The following is a 19,196-nucleotide window of genomic DNA, read 5'->3' as shown; positions in this document are numbered from 1 at the left end:
GTTCATCTGTGGCATGATTAGGTTTTCAGATCTCTTCTGACCCAGTTATGGCTCTGCTTTTGGTTCTTAGTGCTCTATCATTTGGTTGGGGTCAAAACAGGTACAAAACAAGAATCTGACATGCTAGAGTGCCAAAAGACAGAGGAAAAAAAAGGAGAACTGGAAAGCATAAGATTGTAGGATAGAGAAGCAATGATTATGGTGTTTATTTTTTTTTTTTCTGGAATAGTTGCAACAAAGCATACGAGATGTTCTGCCCTTCTATAAGGAATGTAGAAAATATAATACAAGGTTTCTTTTAAATTCTATAATGTTCCCCATTTTTATTGATATCTTCCTAAAATGAAATAGAAATGAATAATGCAAATAACCTTTCTGATTGCAATTTTCATTTCTGTTCCCCAATTTTCATTTCTATTCCCCACAGCTGTATAATATTCATTGGCAAAATAAACAAATATAAGAAAATTTTCTGATTACCCTCTTCGCCTCACAGCATTTCCCTGCTGTCTTTGCTAAAGGACTGCTTTACGGCTTCATGTATGTTTGTGGAAAGGAATGTTGGTTGCAAGTATTTGAAAGATTGTGTGTTTACATTTAAGTTTCCTTCGAAATTTCAATCACACTACTTAAATTAGTTTGTCTCAAAAAATACTCAGAAGGTCACAGATATTACCTCAGCTAAGATCCTCTGAGAATTTGAAGCCTCACTGGGACTCAATGCCAAAAGAGTAATATTTGAATACTTGATATTGACTAATTCTACTACCTACCATACCATCTCTCATGCAACCAGCAACAAATTCCTAAAAAATACATTCTTTGTCAGTTCTGCCAAGATGAATATGCATTTGCCTTAGGGAAGTTTTGCCAAAAGCAGGACATGTTGGTGAGAAGCCCTTATCAAAATCATCATCCCATTATTACAATGATTATCATCATCACATTATCATTGTCATCATCATTATCTTGGGGTGGGAGGCAAGAAAAGCTTGTGATAAGATGATACATTTCTTAGACACACAGAGTGTTTCTAATCTCTTTTCCACACGTCTCATAGACTCTGTGCCTTGAGATCTTTTAATATGCATGTTCAGAGACTAGTGGTTATAATAAAGCAAAGCTTAATTGATGTGCTGCAGTAATATGTAGCTCCAACTAACTCTTATAAAGTGACAACCCGTCTACAGAGAAAAATTCCAATCCTTAATTATTATTAATATAGCTATCTACGTGATGTAGCTCTGAAGCCATTTCAATGGGCATCACATTTTCAATATAGGTCAATTAATTTCATATTAATTGCTGTTATTATGTTGCCCCAATTGACCTATTTCATATTTGCAAGGCTCCAATGTAGAGGAGAAAAAGACAACAAAGCAAACCTTCCTTTTAAGCTGCTGTAATGTCCCATCTTTCTGGAATAGCATTCAGAGTAAGGATTTTGCATGAAAGGGCTGCAGGAAGTTACAAAACTCCTTTACATGGCCTGTTGGATCTGTGTACAATTTCTAGCATTACCCAGAATAAATACCAGGAGACTGGTGTGGTTTATACAAGAGTTTATAGAGAAAAAAAAATCCACCCACCAGCTCCCATGCTGAGGATTACAACCAGGTCCCTGCTGCCAAGTTCTGTGTTTAGGTAAAGCATGAGAAAATCTGCCATTTTTTTAAAGTCACAAAAGGGTTTCTATAGTATGGAGCGGTAAGAAGCTGACAGCTTTTTATGCATAAAAGGCAGCTGTTCCTTCTCAGGTAATATTATTAATAAACCCTAAGGTAATGTTTGCTCTGAAATATGTCTAATTGAAATAATTTACTCTGACCCTTGGAGGATTATGAAACTGTTTTCATCATGTTCACACACAGCAAAATAATTATGAGATGCCATATGGAAAAGCCATCATGTGGTAGATGTCTTTCTGAATCTATATTTTTGAAATGTTTCCCACAGATAAATCATATAGCTAATTTACAAAGTAGAGGTGAGCAGTCCCTTTTCCATGTGGAGATCTGATGTGAAATGTTTGCAGATCCAGAATATTAACAGGGGCGTTGACATCAGTAATTACTCTAGTTATGAGACATTTTTCACAAAGTATTATGAGAGCAATACTTAGTTATACAGGGAGAAAAAAGTATGAGACTTTTTACATCGTGTATGAAATATGTAGGTACCGACAGTCTCAGAAAACAGTGTGGGCACATTGGTTACTGAGGTGCTTTTTGCCTGTAGCATAAAATCTGTCTGGAAAGTTCCAGCAGTTTCCACTGAGATAGCACATTTGGCAAGATGAGGCTGAGTGTGGTATGTAAGGACTTTCGGGAAAACTTGTCAGCTTTCACAGGGAAAGGTCCAAGTGTTTATGGGAACTATGAAGTGGTGTTGGGTGGCTCTCAAAGGGATCTGTGGGGTCACTGGGGACAGGCATTTGAAAGCTTTTTGATGGAAGCTCTTCTGAACTTATCAAAATGGTTAAAAGTCTGGCTGTGAGTCTCATGAGAGCAGACTTTCTTGTGAAATTTCTGGTATGGTACTTTCCTGCCGGGGTGAGAACATCTTAGGAGGACAGACGTTCTCATCATATTTTAATTCTTGGGATCTGTGTCCCTGCTAAACCCAGGAAATGGAGAATCACAGGAAACAGCATTACTTTTCAACCTCTGGGAAGTTAAGATCACATTTCTCTAGAGTTTCAACTGTTTAACTAAATCAACTTGCCTAACTTCCTGACCATCCCCCCTCCCACCACCATAAAAAAGGTGGGGCACAAGAAAAAAAAGGGAAAGACAAAAAAGAGGATATTTGAAAAGTATTAATTCACTTTTCCATAAGTTCCCAGTTTCTACAGACTTCTAGCGAGCAAGAAAATCAACAAGGTAGTAAATTACAGCTTGTTAACACTGTTGTACTTAAAATACCTAGTCTGCTTTTTCTTACCTCTCCCTCAGGGGTATCAGAAGCCTCTTTGACCCTTAGTGTTGTCAGTTATGTGAGGGATCTCCAGCTGTCTATTATTGGATTTCAGAGAACTTGGTCACAGTTGCAGCAAATGAGCACTTTCTTCTTCTAACAGCTCTTTTGAGGCAGACAGTGGGATGTGGATCATGAGTCCGGTCAGTCAGTGTCATCTCACAATTAGCTAATAGTTGGTACATGGAAATCCTAGTTCCAATCCCCTCGGGTCCTTGCGGGAGCCTCCCATTTGTTTACAGCCTCATTTTACTTCCATTCTCAGCATTCAATTATCCTTAAACTTTCAAAGAAAAACAAATTTACATAAAAGCTCATGTAAGTGTATATGATCTACAAATATTTACAAGGTTATTTTAGAAATGCATGACAGAATTTTTTTTTTTTTTTTCAGTTTTCCAAAGTTGCAGTCTACCTTCCAAAACAGAACATGGGATTTAAAAAAGAAATAGTGAAATGAAAAACTGGAAACCTGACAAAACTATGAAACTGCTGCTATTTTCTAATATATTTCAGGTCAAATCCTTGTACCTCCCATTTTTAAACAACTGCCAAACCTTCATTTTTGTATCTACTAGACATCTGTGCTATTGGTTAGCACTATTTCTAGCTATTGACTGTCCTAAAATAAAGGTAACATATTTTCTGTGATTTATAGTCTATCATTATTATAGTGCAGCCTCTGAATGCATGAACTAGAGATTTATTGCACACTCGTGTCTTTTACCAGACTCATGTAATAGAGGAAAGGTAAAATGTCTTGGCTTGTTGAGGGCTCCCTTCTTCAAGTAGTTGTCTTTTTGGTGCGGGGCGTGCAGCTTGATTAAACTACGTCAAGAAGGTCATTGACCAAACGTTGTCTTTAATAGTTTCCCATAACGTGTATTCCTCACAGGGAGCTTTTCTCAGCTCAGGTTATTTCCATTAATGTTCTCAAACCAAAAGAATGGTCGTTGCAGTAAACCGACAAATTCCCACATTTCATCCTTTATCTCACACATAAGTGATGACAGCATTTATATTTCTTCTGCGGTCTGGGCCAAGAACAACCAGATTAATGAGGGTATCTCTTTTTCATAAGTGCATTATACTCTCTCTTTGACCTTTTAAGCATGGGAAATTTTGGTTTTATAAGACTAATTAAGGAGGAGAGTTTCCCATCCCTATGCCACTCTGCTTTTCTTCACATTTCCCCCCCCTACATGGCCAGCCATCAATGAGGATGCATTCAGTAAACATACACACAGACATATACACTCTACACACACTTTCACATCAACTGGAATGTTGTGTCTATAGCAAAGGTATAAAGCAAAATTTGCTGTAGGATTGCTTTCTCATGTTATGTCACACTCCACAGCACTTTTTGAAAGACACTATCACAAAAAGATAAACTACACAAGTATTCCAAGAAATATATTAGCTAACACTAAATGTATAAAATTTAGGAAAGATAATCTGACAACCAGTTTCCTCTTCAGAAATATATTGGTGATGTTTTCATGTGTTCTTACCCATTATTGATTATTAATATTGTAGTTTCTGATTCCAGATTATATTTTTATATGTGAATGGCTGATAACTATGTGGTAATAGAAACATGAGAATATGGCTAAATTCACAAAGCCAGAAACAAACTAGTGCTTCTTTCATATCCTTCATTCAGGCACCAAAGTGCTTACAAATTTTTATTTTGGACTCAAGAATCTCATTATGAGGTCAGTATTTTCCTCCTATTTTTATTCCATTGAAATTTGGCCGATACTAAGGCAATGAATTGATCATGTCCTAAAACAGAATGTTGACAGAGGGCAGTTTCTCAAAACATTGCTAAGTGCACTTGGCTGTTGAGTAATTAGGCTTCCCGTTGTTCTCAGAGCATCAGAACTAGCAAATGAGAGTTGCCTTAAGGTTTCCCTGTTTAGAACACCACTTATTTTTGCCATTTCAGAATCAGGTAAAATCCTTTCTGGTAACACTTAAAACAGTCAGCCAAATTCTTTTATTCTATTAGAGTATCATTTACATAAAAATATCCCTAGAAATTTCATTTTTCCTCATTTTTTTCTCCATTTGACAGGAACAGAAAAAGGAGCTAGTGTCTAACCACTTATAAGTTAATTGCAAATGAAAAAGAGGACTTAGAACTGAGGTATCAAGAAGGAGGCTGGGTATTTTCCCAAATCTCTAGTTTCTACTAAGCATCTGTCAAATAGGAAATCCCATTTTGCTATCCTACAGGGATCTCATAATGAACACATATAAAGAGAAATTTTAAAATTCTTATTTCCAAACTGTTCCTTTATCTAGTGCATTTCAATAAATTATGCCATTATCTATGCAGTTGGTTAAAATAAAAAAAAAATAACAAGCATTCTCCTTGATTCCCCCTTTTCTTCAACACCTCAATATATATAGCACGTCCTCTACTCTGTTTAAATCTCTTGGTACCTACTGCTAACACCCTAGCACCTCAATTTAAATCACCATTATCTTTTCACCTAAACTACTGAAATAACTGTGATCAGTCAGAGTCTAATGAGAAAACAGAGTCAATGCTTGGGAGTATGTAAGAAGCCTAAAATGTATGACAAAGGAATTAGAAGAGCTGAAAAGCCAACCAAGGATGGTGTGCCAACCCACGTAAGTGTTGCCATTCCTACACCTGGAGGGCAGAGGGAGAACGTGGTATTACCAGAGCCTAGGAACCAGGGCCAGTCAACTGGAGGTGAAACCAGAGTGAGAGGGGCTATCTAGATCCCTGATTAGAATTAGAACCATGAGAAGATTAGGCCATTACTAGATATCCTACCAGAAGCAGCGGGAGGGTTGGAATGGGGGCCTGATTTATCCCTTCCTTCAGCCTAAACTCATACTTAGGGCTTCCCATTTACCCCACCTAGCTAGAAAGCAGTTGACAAAAAACCTTGGACATGTTTGTAAAAGCCAATTTCTGGCAAGCAGAATAAGAGTGGGAAATGAATCTGTGAGCAGTAAGGAAGTAGGAAGTAAGGAAGTAACACAGTCCACCCCTTTTTCTGTGCAGCATGCATTTTTGCTAACCATATATTATTTATTCCCATGAAACAATGACTTCATTCTTCTACCTGATAAAATGCAACCCAAAGCACAAATGAAGATGCTGTCACACCTCCCCACAAAAGGGACACAAAAAGTCTCATCTTCACTATTCATTCTCAAAGTTGAAGGTGGTCAAGTGATAAAATGTCCTCTTCATCAGTTCTAGATGCAGTTTCTCAGAGTGCAGTGATTTGTGAATTAAAATGAAAATCTATGCATCATGAACACTCCCTCATAGATAATATGAATAGAGAAAGAGGAAAGGGCAAAATAGAAATAATTTGTTAATATATACATAATAAAAGCAGGCAGAGCTAGCATCACCCTCATCTCTGTCTCTAATCATGAGTGTGAGCCTTCCTTCATTCTTTTATGTTCCTCTTGCCCTCAGCCAGAACCTCAATTGGTCAGGTTTTTTTATCTGGCTGATGAACAAAGACTTCTTTTCTAAAGGGTTGGAACCCTTAGTGATTTTGGCTTTACTGGATAGTTGCTTTTTGATTTTTACTACTAAGCTTGAAAGTATTAAGGGAAGATGACAGTAAATCCCATCATGTTTCAGCAAAACAATTTTCTGTTGTTAGACAGGACCAATTCCCACAACCCCTTTCTTTGACTGATGGTTCAATGGCAGGAGAAGCCCAAAGTATATCGACATCGGGGTTTCAATTATATTTCGAAGGAATAATTATTGTGTTATTAATGTAAGTATTTCTTTTTTTGGAACTAAGACCTCTAAATCTGCTGAGTATGAAGTTATAAAGACAGCAAAAATGATACAAATATAGTTATTTTGTGTATTAACAAAAATGGTAATTCATTTTTCCCATTTGTTCCAAATATTTATATTCAGGCTATGAGAGAAGCAGCACCTTATAATGGTTACTTGTTCAAAGCACCCAATATTCCTAGGATGTGGTCTCCCAGCTGATTTCATAACTGAATTATCAGTAATTAATTTCATTGTTCCATTAGGTAAGTTTTCTTCAGACAATAGGGTACACTGCAAGACAAGTAAATTTAATGGGTATAAATTCCTTGCTGCACATTTTGCTGTGAAATGAGCTCCAACGTGTCATGGGATTCTATGAAGATTAACAGTATGTTTCCATAAGTTCATGAGATGATAGTGCTGGCAGAAGCATAGCAAATCCACGTATAGAATAGATATCCGTCTAATGAAGCCAAATTTCTGCCCCTTCCAAAATGGTTCACTGTTGATTACAGAGGACCACTGTAATCAACCTGCCACCCGAAAGCTGCTAATCCCTTTGGTAATGATGCTCTGTCAGGTATTAAATATTGGTCACTGAGGTTATACGTTAGAAACTGTGTTATGGTGATAAAGTGAAGGTGAAGACTGCAGTTGAGGTCTTGCATTGCCTCTGTCTGTCATGATGGCATCTTTGTACAGGGGCCCATTGGATAAGCACTGGGGAGGGATGCTGCCTGATAGCCTTTGTATGAATGATTGTGACAATATGATTGATGAGAACTTCCTCAAGAGTGGATGTCTTTCACAGAGCATTTTGCACAGGACACAAACATCTTCATGCTTTATGCCCAGTTTTGGTACATTCACATGACTTTTTTCCCAGACAGTGCTCACCAATCTTCTCACACTCTTCTTCCATTTCCTGGCCAACTAGCCACCCAATAGTGAATTCCTGTAAATCAATTTAAACCTCAGGCCATTTCTCTTCCCAGGCATACTAAATAACAAGACTTCCTGCTCCAAGTTTTGCCCACGAGAGAGGATGTCTCTTCATCACTTTTCTTTACGGACATCTTTGGCTGAGGCTGCAGTAGAATAAGCAATCCATGGCTGGCCAGTACCAGCATATGATGTGACACCTTCATAACCAGGTCAGTTTTTTTTCCTCAGCCAAAGGGTCATAGGAACTTCCTCGTAGGTCACATGGGTGAATTGAGAGAGGCAGTGATAGTGCCAGGTATTTCACTTGAAAATGAAATCAATTATATTGTACCCTTTCAAAAGGCTGCCTCTCTCTTCTAGTCCATGGAATTATCTACTTGTCACTCTTCTCAGTCATCACATCTTAGGGGGTGTCAGGAAATCCTCCATTTGGAATATCTTTAGCCCTTCACATGAGTGCTATTTTCAGGGGCTGGGAATTGCTTTATTAAGCTTCCTCTTTGAACTCCTCAGTAGGTCTGCATATTTTTTTTTTTGACTGTACAGACTTGTAACTTGTGGAGTCCTAATTTTTGAATCAGATCTTCACCTTGAAATATAATTTCTCTGAAGAGTTCTTTTCCATGGGGATAATTGTTACCCTCATTGGTCAAAGCACACATAGGCAGCCGTCTGGAGGTGGGACCTGGGAAATCCAGTCTCCAGCAGTTTCCTCATTTCTTCCTTAGTTCCACTTCTATCACAGTAAATTTCCAGTGTCTCTGCTATTGCTCAAAAATTGATCTTGGGGAAGAGAATTTGTATTTGATAATTCCAGAAATCATGAGAATAACTGATGCTGGACATTTTCCAACAGAGGACCTGAACTTCTTGGCCGTTTGCTTTGTGTTTCACACAGGACTTTACTCTAAGGAGGACCTGTATCTGTTGGAATCCTTAGGGCAAGCCACATAAACAAACTCTGGATACTTGTAGCAGAAAATGAAGTTATTGAAGACTACTGTGGAGTTTACTATGAGCCAGAGAACCAGGCTGGGGGGCTGTACCACTTAGAATGAGATCCAAACTCACACCATACTTCCACCCTTGAGGTCGCCATGTTGCCGCTACCTCTCCTGCCACCCCACCATTGAAGCTTTGGATGCTGGATTCTGAACACAGCTGGGAAAAGTGTTGCTTATTACCATTTTAATATGTTTTCTTTCAAGACCTTTTTCAAAATATACATACATATTTTTATTTCTATTCAAAATGGAATACATTTTTTAAGGTTAGCAATATATTGTGAACATTTTCTTTCCTCTCAGAAACATTTTTCTATAATATAATTTATAGTAATACATCGTAAACTATCTCATAGACCTACCATAGTTTACCTAACAAATCCAAAATCATTTGTGCCATTTCTGAATTTTTATTATCTTATGTAATGCTTTAATGAACATCCTTGCATTTATATTTTATACAATTTTAGAAGCTGAATTACTGGTTCAAAATACATGATGATTTTTAATTCTTCTGTTGAATATTGACAGATTGCAATCCTGAGAGCTATCTTGAAGGATAGAGTATGTATGTGCCCAGGGTTCTTTTTTAAGAAGTAATTTGTAATGTGAAAGAGAATAGGCTGAATGTTTTTTATTCTCTTAGTCCTCCTCTTGTCATTCTGCAGAGTTTCACTTATTTGGATTCAAATTCTAATTCTAGCCTACCTCTCTTTTTATGTAATTGTTATGAGGATTAAATTAGATGCATAAAATTGCTGCTTACTACATATATTGCACAAACTAAAATTTTTTCAAAGGTTAACTGTTTTTCTGGTTTGTTTTTAAGACACAGTTTCTCGTTCTGTTGCCCAGGCTGGAGTGCAGTGGTGTGATCACGGCTCACTACAGCCTCATCCTGCTGGGCTAAAGTGATCCTCTTGCCTCAACCTCCTGAGTAGCTAGGGCTACAGGCACATGCCACCATACCCAGCTATTCTTTTAAAAAAGACATTTTTGTTGTAGCAGGGTCCCCTATGTTGTCCAGACTGGTCTTAAGCTCCTGGCCTCAAGCAGTCCTTCCACTTCTACCTCCCAAAGTGTTGGGATTAGAGGTGTAAGCCACTCCACCTGACCCAAAGGTTAACTATTATTATTGTTATTATTCTGTTTTTTTTCCATTCACTTCCTCATTAATCAACTTTTATTGTTTCAATGTTATTTTATTGTTTTTCAAAGACTCCTTATATTCACAATATTTGCATAAGAAAATTTACCCTTTAAGGACACTGAGGTTCCAAATGAAAATGATATTTTTAAGGCAAAACAATTATAGATATAAAAACAACTTTTTTCTGTGAATACTAGATTTCATATTATCCTTAATGTCTTTCTAGGAAGTAACCAAGTGATTTCTCATAAACTGGAAAACATTATTTCCACTGGTATTCTGAAAAAATATTTAGGATTAAAAAAATGTATTTTAAATTCTTCTTGACAGAAATCACTTGTTGCAATTACATTGCCAATTCATATATATATTACATATATGTCACCTTGACTTATGGTAACCTGAAGGGGAAATTTGTAGGTTTAGCAAATCCCTTCGAGTAACACCCACAGAACTGAAATCTTATTCCATTTCTTGGTGGTCTTCTACCCATCTAGTCCTCCTGAGGACCATAAAAACTATTGGTTCCTCTTCTAAGCTGCTGTAAAATATATCCTGTGAGACCCAGGGGAAAATCTTTCTGAGGCTGAGCATTCCATGGAGACTCAATATTCCAGATTTTGAAATGCAGCTAGAAGTGGAAATTGATTTATTTCTCAAGATCTGTTTGTTCATAATTAAGGATATAAAAAATAGAGTTCAGAATGTGAGTGAAATGTAATTGAAAAGAAAAGCCTTGATTTTACATATAAAATATCTTTACCAGATGGGTGAGTTAAGGTAACTTAAGACAATACTTAAAATTCAGTAACAATGATGAAACTATGAAATACAAAGTTTCTGGCACCCATAAGCTAGTTTCTAGAAAGAAAGTTATCATATATTGTTAATGTGTTCACACACTTAACAAATATTAATGGGTTCATTACATTTAAAGCATGAGAACTTCCACATCATTCAGTGGTGATATTAATAATAATTCAGTAATCATTAATGATGTATATGCTGTTAATAACCACAGGGAAAAGTTTATTTTCTGTTTTCTCTGAGTTCACTTGACTTTCCCTAATTTCTGAAGAATTCATTCTTTTCTTTGTGTGCTAAGAAAGAATGGCGTTAATATTTATTTAATTTTGTCATCCATTTAAATATAATCTATCTTGTTTTAAAATGTATTTATGGCCAATGTGTTTCTGTATGTTGTCAAGAATTCTTTAATAATTTGTGTATTTTTCTAGCAGTATTGTCTTCCATTTATCCCTCCGCTCATTGGGAAAAATTGCTGATTTCTTTCTTTCCCTTCCTCAAAGCCATCAAGGATAGAACACAATCCCTTGTGTGCTCAGTAAAATATCCCTGTGGCATTCAAAGTCTTTGATAACATTTAATTTGGGTCTTGGGTCACAGTGACATAGACTTAGTTATCACATTGACACTCACTTAATTAAACCTTTCTGCGTGATTGAAAAACCTGGTTCCAATGTCTTGAGTTCTAAGATCTGTTTCCGCAGAAAAAGCCCATTTTTTTTTTTTTTTTTTTTGGTTGTGAATTCAAGGCTTGTGTTCTTTAACTGTATTCTGGAGAGAAGGGAAGACATTCGCAGTTTTTGAGTATCTACCATATGGATTTTTTTTCTCTCAGTAATCCTCACAGTCACCTTTTGTTTTATTACCTTGTCCATTTTAAGAATGTGTAAAAAGGTGTAATGCTAATTAGTAAAGCTGAGATTCAAATCCAGCTTTGCCTTCATTTATTCAAACAGCAAATATGTATCGTATGCCTCATTGTATAAGAAAAATTGTCCTAAGTTATAGAAGTGCTGTCATGGTAGAAGTGATTGCAAAGTTGCTTCATACTCTGCAATACTGTTGCTGAAACTATTTTAGGTATGTCCTTGGTATTTCTCAAAGATTAGAATTCTAATGTAGTAAAATCAAATTTAATTTGCAACTGAATCATGCACAAACTAAACAGCAGTAAACAAAAATACACTGATCGTGGCTACACTGCCATGGCCACTAACAGTGACAAGGTCTTCATGTACTCTAGTTCAGTCTGAGAATCTGCAGCCTGGAATATTTAGCTGAACTCAAAGCAAATACTCAGCTGTATGTTCCAGTATACCCATAGCCAGAGGTAGATTTTCATGAAGCTGATCGTATGAAACTTAGTTAAACTTAGGATCCTAGGAGAGGCCCTAGTAATAATCTTTTTTTCCTGTTTTTTTCTTTTCTTTATTTGTGAAAATAAGACAATTTATATTTATTTTGTTCATGGACATATTCCAAATTGTACATACAAATTTTAGTCTGAATAAATCATTTATCCATGTCTAGTTGTACTAATTTTAAAAATATTGACCTACTTATATAACTGGTTAGTTAGTCCTTAGGCATTATCCCTACACTCTAGCTCCAAGGGCCTCTCCTTAGAAATCATCTGGATATCTTTATGATGCAGCAACGGAAAGGTTATATCAGCACAGCAGGGAGACTGCAGGACCATGCCCCAGGTCCAAGGGTGGCATCTATTTGGATTGGTTGTTACATGTGCTATATCAGTGGTTAAATATTTTGAATATCACCCCAAGTAAACCTGAAGATCTAACTAAATTTCAAAACTCTCATAGCTATTGAAGGACACTCTTAAAGCAACTCCAACTATTTTGTCAGGATATATTATCCATATGTGGAATAGCTCTATATGTGTGCATATATACAGCATGATTGTGTGTGTGCACGCGTGTGTGTGTGTTTATGAGTAGAATAGCCATAAAGGAATGTTCAACATTAAACATATAATGCCAAGGGATCTTCTGAGGTATTGGTATTGTCTGTTTCTTGATCTGTTTGCTGATTATAGAGGTATGTTAAGCTTGTGAAAATTCAGGAAGCTGTACAATTATGTGCAATTTTGACATTACATTATCATTAAATACAAAGTTTTAAAAAGTAGAGTAATAGTTTTCCAAAGAGGTTGTACCAGTTTATACTCCCACCAGCAATATATTTAACATAGGCCTTTAAAGGAAATTCTAAAAGAAAATACAAACATATCCGTAATTTTACCAACAAAATACATCTCTTTTTAATTTTTATATATCCCTTACAATTTTGGCAATTTTTAAAAATAATCCTTTTTTGAGCTAAGAAGAGAGAATGAAGACTAGTTAGATACAATCACAGCTCATTGTCATGTGTCTACAAATAATATTTACTAATAGAATACTAGATTAAATTTTCCTGTTAACTATATCATATCAAAATGGCTGTGTACATTTTTACAAAACTTGGAGTCTACGTTTATGATGACTTGACCTAAAAGCCTAGTTTACCTAGCATATGAGAAATTCCTCTTGTAAGTCACACAGTTTTGCAAAGACATATGTAATTATTATCCAGAGCAGCTCATGTAATGCTAACTTGGAGAAAAAAAGACATATAAAAGCAGGTGCTACTGACAGAAAGAACAAGCTGTGTTTTCAGCACAACCTCCAATTGGAATGACCCAAGGCGGACACTTAGAATGGAAGGCTGCTCCTCACAATGGCATCGACAATCAGGGCCTCCTTCCTGACTCTTCCCTTGAGTTTCTTCGCACTCCACTGCTGTCCTCCTACCTGTTTTTTTTTTTTTTTTTTTTTTTTTTTTTTGGTTTCTTTTTCTGTCTCCTTGTCCTATTTGGAATTCTCCCCTGTGCTGTCCTGAGCTGCTTCTCTTCTTCTTACCTCCTTCTTCTCTAAGCGAACTCTTTCAGTCCTGTTTTTCAAACGCTCTTTTTGGGGGATGACTCCCGAATCACCTTCTCCCAACAAATCTCTCCTGAGCTCCACAACTTCCCAGACCTTCTACCAGCTGCTGATCTGACACCTCCACTTTCACACCTCAGGAGCAGTTAAAACTTAAGATCTATTGATTCCTACTCTTCCTCAATCAAGTCCTGCTTTCTCTTTTATTTTTATGTTTTGGTAAGTGATACCATCGTCCACCTAGTTGTTTATTCTATTTATTTATTTAGAAACAGAGTCTCACTCTATTGCCCAGGCTGGAGTGCAGTGGCATGATCTCAGCTCACTGCAACCTCTGCCTCCTGGTTTTAAGCCATTCTCCTGCCTCAGCCTCCTAAGTCGCTGGGACTACAGGTGTGCACCACCAGGTCCGATGTATTTTTAGTAGAGATGAGCTTTTGCCATGTTGGCCAGGCTGGTCTCAAGCTCCTGACCTCAAGTGATCTGCCCACCTCAGTCTCCCAAAGTGCTGGGATTACAGAAATGAGCCACTGTGCCCAGCCTACCTAGTTCAAGCCAGAAGCTGCCATATTACTTTTGATTTTTTTTCTGTCTCAAGCTGCATATCAAATCCACCATAAAGTCCTAAACATTTAATTTTGCAAATGCACCTCAGGCTTGGCCACCTCTTTCCATGTCCTCTGTTGTCATCTGCCCTAGTTCATGGTTGTGTCATTTTTGGCCTGGATTAATAAACTGTGTTTCTCCCTGGCCTCCCTACTTCTTCATTTGTTCTTTCTAATCCATTATTCACCCTGCAGCTAGAATGGTTCTTTTAAAGGGTAAATCTGATCATGCCACTTCCTGGTGCAAAACCCTGAATGACCTGCCAGTTCATGCAGCATAGAAGTTCAAAATCCTCATTGTGAACCATAGGGATCTACATGATCAGCCCGCTGCTACACTTTCCAGTGTCTCCTTCCATCTCTCACGTAGTTATTACTCTCCTATCACACTGGTCTTATTTCAGTTCTTCAAACTAGCCTGCACTTTCATCTTCCCAAGATGTTTACATTCCCTCTTTAGATAGTTCTAACTCACTCTTTGGGCCTAAAACGAAGTGTCAGTTTCCCAGAAAACTTTGCCTCACCTCATTCCCTCACCTACGTCAAATCCCCTGACTTACAGTGTCTTGTGCTTTTCCTTCACAACACTCAACACTGGTTGTAGTTATACTCATATTTCTGGGATCATTGTCTTAATGTCCCCTTCTCTTGGGACATTAAGAAAACATTTTGGAAATATATAGGCTACTTGAGGGCAAGGGACAGTGACATTTTTTCAACCTGGCCTGGACTAGATGTTTATGAAAATTTACTGAGTAAATGAATGCGTCAATTAAGTATGTATTGGGAATCTTCTGTTCAGCATAGTAATTGTCTTGAAGGAAGAAAAATACAGATTCACTCAAAATAAGTTGAAACTCCTAAACTACCAGACCTCTAAACAATTAGAGGATAAAGGATGACAGTAGGCAATTAAGTGCTAAAATGTGTGGCACAGAGTGAAACTGCTAGAGGAGTACTAGGAAGGAAGAAATCATCTGGGATTCCAACCACTAGGCGAGTCTTCCCTGAATAGGTGGGGCTTCCATGCACATAGAATTTGGTCACTTCAAATAACAAATATAATTTTTTACTCTCCCATAGCCAAGCCTTAATTATAACAATTATTGATTTTTTTACAGCAGTTCTTTTCTGGTTGTAAAGGGCTTCATAAATATGTTATTATTTAAAATTCCTTTTTCGTCTTGACATAGTCATATGTTTCTTTGCTTTTTGTACCGCTGGTTTGAGTGACATCAAGAAATACTGCTTTTGCTCTAGAGAGACTGTCCTAAATTGGAGACTTCAGAAGGAATGGCGTTCATGGCACCAAAGTGACACCCCCTTCCCACCCCCAGCAGCAGATGAAATATTTCAAAGGGGACATCTGCCACCACCACTGAGATTTTATGGAGTACCCACACATGTAGACTCAGTAAAGTGGGCATGACAGCTGAAAAATATTAAAAGTGTGTGTGTTTTTAAAAACAACTTATGGTTAAGAATTAAGAAATGACTTTTAAATAAGAACAGAATTTTTTTTGCAAGTGTGTACTTTTTTGCTTTTCTTTTTTTTTTTTTTTTGTTGAAGACCCCACACTTGCAAAATCTTTTAGGTCATGTGTTTGCTTTACGAAACATTTGGCAAATAATGGGTGCCATGGGAATATATCCACTCCATCTGGAATCAGCAGATCCTCCTGGTTTCGCTGTACCTGAATTACCACCAGTCCCCATGGCTTACAAATGTTTTTGTTTTCTGTCTTTAATAAATTTTGGATGCAATAATTAAATGAAGGAGTCTTTAGTAAAGTCAGTTCGTCCTTAACATTTTGTAAGGCAAATCTTAGGGAAGAAAGCAAATGCATATTTCCCAATTTGATGTTTACAAAAATGAAACCTGCATGGAATGGAATTACTTATTTTCTCAGAAGAGCATTTCCTTTCATAAAATGAAGCCCAGTGAATACACATTGTTTTGGACCTGGTTCCCCCCACCCCACCATAGTAGAAAACTTTTTAAAGGCATTTAATTTTATTTAAATAGTCACAAGTTATGGGTCATGTTGTCCTAACTTTTGTGTTCCTTTTAAAAATTGAACAGATATTGAAACTGGAAAAAGGATTTGGTTATCTGATCCATTTACTGTCAGAGCAAGATTGTTTCTTGCTATATATTTTTGGATTTTTAATTTTTGTCATCAACTGAGGATGGTTGTATCACTTCACAACGCTTTCTAGATTTCCACTGCTTTAATTATTTTGTTTTGCTTTGCCTTGCTTTATTTTATTTTATTTTTTATTTTAAAGGGGAGGTCATGTACAAAATCAGGCTTATAATCTCACAAATACAGCGTCTCTTGTTTGATATTTGGATCTTTCTTCTTTCATTTTGGCAAGAAGTACTGTGGGAATAAGTGTTTCTGCCAAGTATCAGTTATTTAAATATTTCATTACCTCACAAAATAAAAAAGAAGATGGAAAAAAATAGCTTCTTTAAGACAATTGGACAAAGACAAACTCCTGATCTATCTGAAGCCTGAGTTCTTGCCCTTTCTTTAGAACACTAGACTTTTTTAAAAAGTCCCTTTTAAAAGTTTTGCAAGTATTCATACTATTAAATCCAGTTATGACAATTGAAGATAGTTTTCTAAGAAAAAAGTCTTGGTGTCAAAGAAAGAACTTTCTTCCTACGGAAGCAAAAACAAAACAAAATGGAATAGCAACAACCAAGAAAAATATAATAATAAAGTACTAACCTTTATATATTATTATTAGGAGGAAGAAAACACACCACACACACACACACACACACACACACAATTTTTCATTGATCTTCAATAGCTCCTCTTTCTTATTACACATATCTTATATGTCTAATTGAAAAGACTCAAAAGACCAATAGTGATAAGAACTGGGAGTGTGTGTGTGTGTGTGTGTGTGTGTGTGTGTGTGTGTGTGACAGAGAGAGGGAAAGAGCCAGCAAGAGAGAGAGAAAGCAGACTGCACAAAACCAAATTAATTTCCTATATGGAAATTAATTATTTTTATGTGCTAAATTTTTTTGTTTAACTGCTACAAAATACAACTTTATATTTGGTGATGAGCTTATAAATCTGAAGATTTTGACTGCTAAACATAGTGAAAATCTAAGTATATCTAAATAGGTCTAGTTTTACTATTAACAATATATTATCTCATGTATCTGGCAAAAAACATTTCGGCCAGTTGCTGTGGCTTAGGCCAGTAATCCTAGCACTTTCGGAGGTCGAGTCAGGCAGATTGCCTGAGGTCAGGAGTTTGAGACCATCCTGACCAACGTGGTGAAACTCTGTCTATACCAACAATGCAAAAATTAGCTGAGCATGGTGGTGGGCACCTATAATCCCTACTACTCAGGAGGCTGAGGTAGGAGAATTGCTTGAACCCAGGAGACAGAGGTTCAGCAAGCCAAGAACGTGCCACTGCACTCCAGCCTGGGCAAGACTCCATCTCAAAAAAAAAAAAAAAAAAAAAAAAAAATTCAAATCATTTTTAATAAAATACATTTATAGTTTTGTATTTATTTCATGTACCATTTTACAATTGAGGCATGTATAGCTTTAGCTACAGGCTTGCCAAAACATAACTTAAAAAAAAAAGAAAAAGAAATAATACATTTTGCAAAAGGAATCTTATTAGAATATTGCCTATAATGGTGAGGCGTTTAAGATTGCTTCTTTTGGATCGAAATCCAGGGACTAATTACTGATAGTTTCAGAACGTCCTTGCTTTTAATCCATGTCAGCCATCTGACAAATCCTTAACGTGTATGTAAAGGAAGTATATTGTCTATTTCCAGTATATTATTATTTAATTATATTTTAATTTCCTAATGACAAATGGAATCCCTTTATATGCCAGCCTGTTGCTCTATGTCTGAGCTTAAATTCCTATGTTAAAATAAAATGAATTCTTCCATTTCAGTCTAGAACAATAGTTTTCTGAATGAAAGGGATTGAGCCTGAGAAGCTGGAAATATTCAAAACACTTCTGCACAAAATTCTGTGTATGCCATTGGATATAATTTGAATATCAGTAACTTACACATCAGAGCTATGTCAAATATAAAGCTCTAATTGTAGGCTGGGAACAGTGGCTCACCCTTGTAATCCCACCACTTTGGGAGGCCGAGGCAGGCAGATTACCTGAGGTCAGAAGTTCAAGACCAGCCTGGTCAAGATGATAAAACTCGGTCTCTACTAAAAATAGAAAAATCAGCCGGGCATGGTGGTAGGTGCCTGTGATCCCAGCTACTCGGGAGGCTGAGGCAGAGAATTGCTTCAACCTAGGAGGCAGTGGTTGCAGTGAGCCAAGATCACACCACTGCACTCCAGCCTGTGCGACAGAGCTAGACTCCATCTCAAAAAAAAAAAAAAGTCTAATTTTAGTGGATGGAAAAATCATATTTTAGACATTGTTTTTTAGACATTGTTATTTAAAAGAAAACCCTTTCAATAGCTTACACTTATACCTTTTATATAACATGTCTCTATTTTTAAAATATAAAACTCTTTTTTCATTGTCTTTGAAAACAAATTAAGGAATAAAAGATTCCTTTCGGCATAAATACACATTATTAGACTTAGGAGAAAAATGTAAGGTTAAGTACAGTACCAAATTTTTAGTTCAAGATGTTTTGTTTGTTTGCAACAGGATCCTGCTCTGTTGCCGAGGCCGGAGTACAGTGGTGTGATCACAGCTCACTGCAGCCTCGACCTCCTGGGCTCAAGTGATCCTCTGGCCTTAGCCCAGTAAGTGGCTGAAACAAGAGGTATGTACCACCATGACTGGTTAATTTTTGTAGAGACAGTTTCATCATGTTGTCCAGGCTGGTCTTGAACTCCTGGTCTCAAGCAATCTACCCTCCTCGACCTCCTAAAGTACTGGGGCTACAAGTGTGAGCCACCACAACCACTTTTCGTATCTGAAAAAGTTTTGCTTATTAGACCTCCT

This window comes from Rhinopithecus roxellana, chromosome 14, assembly GCF_007565055.1.
Source record: "Rhinopithecus roxellana isolate Shanxi Qingling chromosome 14, ASM756505v1, whole genome shotgun sequence".
Lineage (NCBI taxonomy): Eukaryota > Metazoa > Chordata > Mammalia > Primates > Cercopithecidae > Rhinopithecus > Rhinopithecus roxellana.
This window is presented reverse-complemented; position numbering follows the sequence as displayed.